This window comes from Panthera uncia, assembly GCF_023721935.1.
Source record: "Panthera uncia isolate 11264 chromosome D3 unlocalized genomic scaffold, Puncia_PCG_1.0 HiC_scaffold_8, whole genome shotgun sequence".
NCBI lineage: Eukaryota > Metazoa > Chordata > Mammalia > Carnivora > Felidae > Panthera > Panthera uncia.
Genome location: NW_026057586.1, coordinates 84,639,577 through 84,644,572, shown reverse-complemented (window position 1 = coordinate 84,644,572; position 4,996 = coordinate 84,639,577). Strand labels below are relative to the sequence as shown.

Here is a 4,996-nt window from a genome sequence, read left to right as displayed (position 1 = left end):
CGGCCGCCCCGCCCTTGCGCCCCGCCCCGGCCCCGGCCCCGCCCCCAGCCCCCCCCCCCCCCCCAGCCCCTCCACACCTCAGCCTACCCCCCTGGGTCGAGTCCCTTCCCCGCAACCTCCGCTCCGCACTTAGTAAGTCCCGTCTACACCGGAGCGGGATCTGGCTCACTGGAGAAAACTTGGCCTCCACGAATCTGACCAACGGAAGCACAACTAGGCATTTTTCCCCCCTTTTTAGTCTCATATTAATTTATGTGTCAGAATGCACACAAGTAAGCTCTCCCCTCTTTGTGCGTCTCAACGCGGGGCTGTGGGATGAATCTTCGGAGATTGCAGGCTCCGCATCGGACACCTTGCCAGAGCCGAGGAACTGCAAGGGGAAGAGGACAGGCAGGGCTGGGACAGCCTGCGGACAGATCTGAACACAGCACAGCGCGGGGCCGTCAAAGGGCATGCCAACGGAGGTCGTGTGAGACTTTAAAAAGCCCTGTTGTTATTTGTTTGCTTTTTAAATGATCGGTCACAAGACTGAAGTAAAAAAAAAAAACAAAAAACATAAACCCCACAGTTCTCCCAAGTGTATGCTTATCAGATGGTCATTTTGTTTCTGCTGTCCTCAGTTTTGCTCTCGGAATATGCAGGTGTGAAGTCACCGGAGACAGGACTCCCCTTGAAGCCGGAGAGTGATGCCTACAGAACCCCGAAGGTGGTCTCCCTTTCTGGAACTTCACCGATGGCTCTCTGCCTGCCCCACAGCTGATACGGGGCACTTAAAACTGTGTGTGACAAGGCTCTCTCCTCTGACTCCACCAGAGAGGAATTAACCGTGCTTTTACCCAATTCCAATCCCTGAGCGGCGTCTTCACCAGAATAACAACGGCTAATATTTATCGAAAGCTTATCATTTGCCAGGCATTGAGCTAAATCCTTTACCCGCACTATTTCGTTTTCAATCCCCAGCACTCTAGTCAACAGCTGTGGTCTGATAAAGACCACAGCAAAGGGGCGTGCTGGCTCCAGACCAGCTGTTTCTCACACTCCGTTTTCCACATTGAACAAGATCAAGTTATCCTGTGAACTTCCTACTTAACACAGCATCTTCTTTCAAACAGACAGCAACCCCCCTGGGTCTGGAAACATCTGCCACAGTTGCGTAACATCAGCAACCAGCTACCTCTCTTTTTAAGAATGGTTTGTTACTGGGATCCAAGAGCACTTTCCTAAAATATCTCTAATGAATTATAATTTGTCTGCCTGTACGGAAGCTTTTGAGCTCCTGGAGGGCAAGGACCACCCATCTGACTCCACTTGATAACCTCAGCAGAGTGCCTGGCACATTAGCGATGTCCAATAAATGTGTGTGAAATCAAGGGCTGAAAAGGTGAGCTGAATAACCCCCCATAATTTGGTACGCTTCAACATATGGCTTAGTTTTCTAAAACGAGCAGCCTGGGACACAAGGATAGAAGCTTCCCCACTCCGAATTTGTTGAAGTGCATCTCGGGTAACACCTCCAGGCAGCAGATCTGGTTCTGGTACTGGCCCCTGTCACCGGTTGGCTGAAATTCTCCTGGTCATCGGCATGAGGGTGCCATTTTGCTGTGTCTCCAGGGCCGTGTAATGCTTTCTGGAGGCTATTACAAAGGCAAAGGATTTGGGATATGTATGAGACCTCATTTCAAGGAAGCCCCAGGAAGATGAACAGTAGAGATTACATCATTGGGCTTGCTGAAATGACGAGGCTGTAATCCCCACACGTGTGTATGATCTGGCCCCAACCTCTCGGTCCAGCTTCGTCTTGCACCATCCTAGTTCATCAGGTCTGAAAATGCATCACGCTCCTTTCCACCTCAGGGCCTTTGCACATGCTGTTACCATGGTCAGGAATGTTCTTCCTCTTCCTGTTTGCTGGTTAGCATCTACTTATCTTTCAGCTCTTAGTTCAGGTAAGAACTGAAGCCTCCGCCCTTAACCTGTGTCCCTGATATATGCTGTCACAGTAGCTCAAAGCTTTATTTTATAGCACTTACCAGTTTTTATGACCTATTTGTGATTAATTAAGGTCTGTCTCCTCCACTGTAAACAAGGATTCAGTCTGCTTTGCTCACTGTTGTCTCCCCAGCGGCCAGCAAAGCAGTGTTTACTGTGTGCTCAAATTATTTTGTTTTGTTAGATGTCCTAAGTGTGCATTTGGCTGAGAACCCAGAAATCATCCTTTACAGGACTGATTAATGTGCCCTCCTCATTTGATAAACTCCTCTCAAAGACCACTCTGGTTTTTAACCTACCTTGCCTGCTGTGATTAATGTGTCTGGTTTCTTAGTCTGGACCAACCTCACCCCACGGAGCCTCTCAATTCCATGCTTTTCTACTACAACTTTTTAGGTAAAACTGTTATTAGTGTTTACATATTATCTTGAATCAGACTTTCTTTTGGGGTATTTCTATTTTCATTTAGATCTGCCCACAAATTCTAAAAGTACCCTTACACCAGTCTCTTTTTCTTTTTTCAGATTTTTATTTATTTTTGAGAGAGACCCAGAGCAAGCACGAGTGGCAGAGGGGCAGAGAGGGAGGGAGAAAGAGAATCCCAAGCAGGCTCCACGCCGTCAGCACAGACCGCCCCCCCCCCCCCATGTGTGGCTCGAACTCACAAGCTGTGAGATCATGACTTAAATTCAAGAGCTGGATGCTTAACCCACTAGCCACCCAGGGGCCCCCACACCAGTCTCTTCTGATAGAAGGCTGAGAGAACTTCTGGCAGGCAAATTGTATTACCATTTATTTGCCTCCTCTTAAGATGATAGAATGTTGATGACAAAATCAGGATGCTCAAATCTGGTTTGATCTCACAACTCTTTCAAACATACTGAGGCTGAGTCTCCCTAACAGAAACTGCTCACATATCTAAATAACTTAGGTTGAGACAGACAAGTAGATGATAATATTAAGATTTCCCATTTTGGGGTTATATGTGCTGTAATTCACAATAACGTGGTGGGGTAAGATAGGAACTGTAGATATTATAACCCTAGGAGCTCAAGTACATTTAGCCACAGAATAAGTTTTGACTTTTTTTTTTCTTCAAATTCTATAGTTCCCTGAAATCTTCCTACTTACTAGCATCTCGCCAGTGTTCTCTTTCTCTTTTCACTGGGCAAGTGACGTGTAGCCATGAACCTAGCGTTAAGAGAAGGAGAAATTTTCATAGTTTGTTTCTCAGGCTGGAAATCAGCCTCCCCGGGGACATTTTAGGTTTCCAACAGCTCAGAATCAACTGTACCTTTCTCAGACTCGCTCTGCACAGACCGGCCGGCCATGCCTGCAGGAGAAAGCAAGCATTTATAAAGAACTTCGGCAGAACCTCACCCAATTTCTCTTTTCAGCACCCTAATTAAAAAGGCTACATGGGGTGGCTCCTCCACTCTCACGAAAATCATCTCTGAAGTAGCACTGAAACCTTTCAACAAAGGGGCATTTATACAGCACAACGGAACCTTGATAACTGCAATGCTTAAGAAAACTACATTCCCACTCCCGAGGAAATTCACTTGCCAGGCTGGGTTTTAAGCGACTACCCTTCCTTATTTCACTCCTGTATAATACAAAGAAACCCAAGAGAGTTATTTTTCTTATTAAAAATATTTTTTATTGGCTGAAGCCGATCGATTCTCTTCTTTAGAAGGGATAGAAATGCACATTAGTATATTCTTTAAAAAATTAAATTACAAGTTAAAAGGGAAGTGTTTTTAGTCTTTAATGATAAAGAAAAAAAAACGCATATAAAACTTGATCTTCCAGCGAGCCTTTGTTTGTATGAGTAGATGGGACTTACTACAGACCCAGACACGATGGGGCTCTGTTCAGCTTGGGGAAAGACGGGCCTCGATTGTCAGTAACTGATGAGATACTTTCCAGTTAAAAATATGTTCTATCATATCATTTTATGTCTACTTTACACAGCGAAGTCCAGAGCAAAAGCCACGAAAGAGGAGACTATTTCTCATATATTTGCAGCTGTCTCTGATAAGCTGTTGGTTGTAGTTTAAATGCATGCACAGGTTTTTTAAAAATCAGAGAGTGAAAATAGCACTTTATGTGCAAGGGTTCTCGATTTGATGTTCACTCTTTTAAAGAGCTTCTCTAGTACTTAATTCTGGTCTGCATCTTTACAGAGAAGTCTTTTTCTCTGTGAGCATAATATACATAATTGTGTATACAGACAATACACAATAAGGTCTAATTGCTTACACATAAAACAATATTTCTTCAACATGAAAACGGTCAACTTGAAAAGCAATAAAATACAGATGTTGAAAAACTAACTTTCAGTTTCTGCTTCCCTTTGGTATTAAGTGTTGCTTACAAAGGATTACAATCCTCTTTTTGTTTTCAAGGTTAAGCATTAGGTATTGATGTCTGCTTCCTGCCTTCCAAAGTTGGAAAATCGGCTTCTGCAGGAAGGAAACAACAGAGTGAATAAAATCAAGTCAAGGAGAGCGGTGAGCAGTGTGTTCTAATTCACAGTCTCTAAAAAATTAACTATATACATCCTGATTTTTGTCTACCTAAGGCCGTGCAAAATACCATAAGTCTTACAGCTTCTCAGCAAAGAGAGAGAAAGAGAACAGGAGACAGGGAATAGCTACCTGCGTTTACTGCTTTCGCAGAGTTCTTGCTTACCCTGAAAGCATCTGAAATGATTATGTCTTTTAACTTCTCAGACTGGATTCTGAAGAAACTTTGCATATGAAATGTAGGTTTAACAGAAGGAAACAGATCAAGAAAGTGCAAACTACACCAATTAGCCTTTTTTCCCAAGATTTTTTTCTTTTTATTTATTTTTTTGTTTATTTATTTATTTTGAGAGACAGACAATCCCAAGCAGACTCTGCACCCCGATGAGGTGCTGGGACTCATGAACCATGAGATCATGACCTGCGTGAAACCAAGAGTTGGACACTTAACTGACTGACCCACCCAGGCACCCCTGAAG

At 44.1% G+C, this 4,996-nt stretch overlaps 1 protein-coding gene across 5 annotated transcripts in view; it reads right to left on the bottom strand.

Moving 5' to 3' along the window:
* Positions 1 to 3,563: 3,563 nt before the first annotated feature.
* The window catches only part of CCDC62 (coiled-coil domain containing 62), a 45,499-nt gene continuing 44,066 nt past the window's right edge, over positions 3,564 to 4,996 (bottom strand). For 2 of the 5 annotated variants that reach the window (XM_049619441.1, XM_049619446.1), the window contains exon 13: positions 3,595 to 4,454. The gene's annotated coding sequence lies outside the window, so the exon portion shown is untranslated. Of the gene's footprint in view, positions 4,455 to 4,996 lie in introns of all 5 variants that reach the window. The other 3 variants (XM_049619445.1, XM_049619444.1, XM_049619443.1) reach the window with 3 other exon arrangements.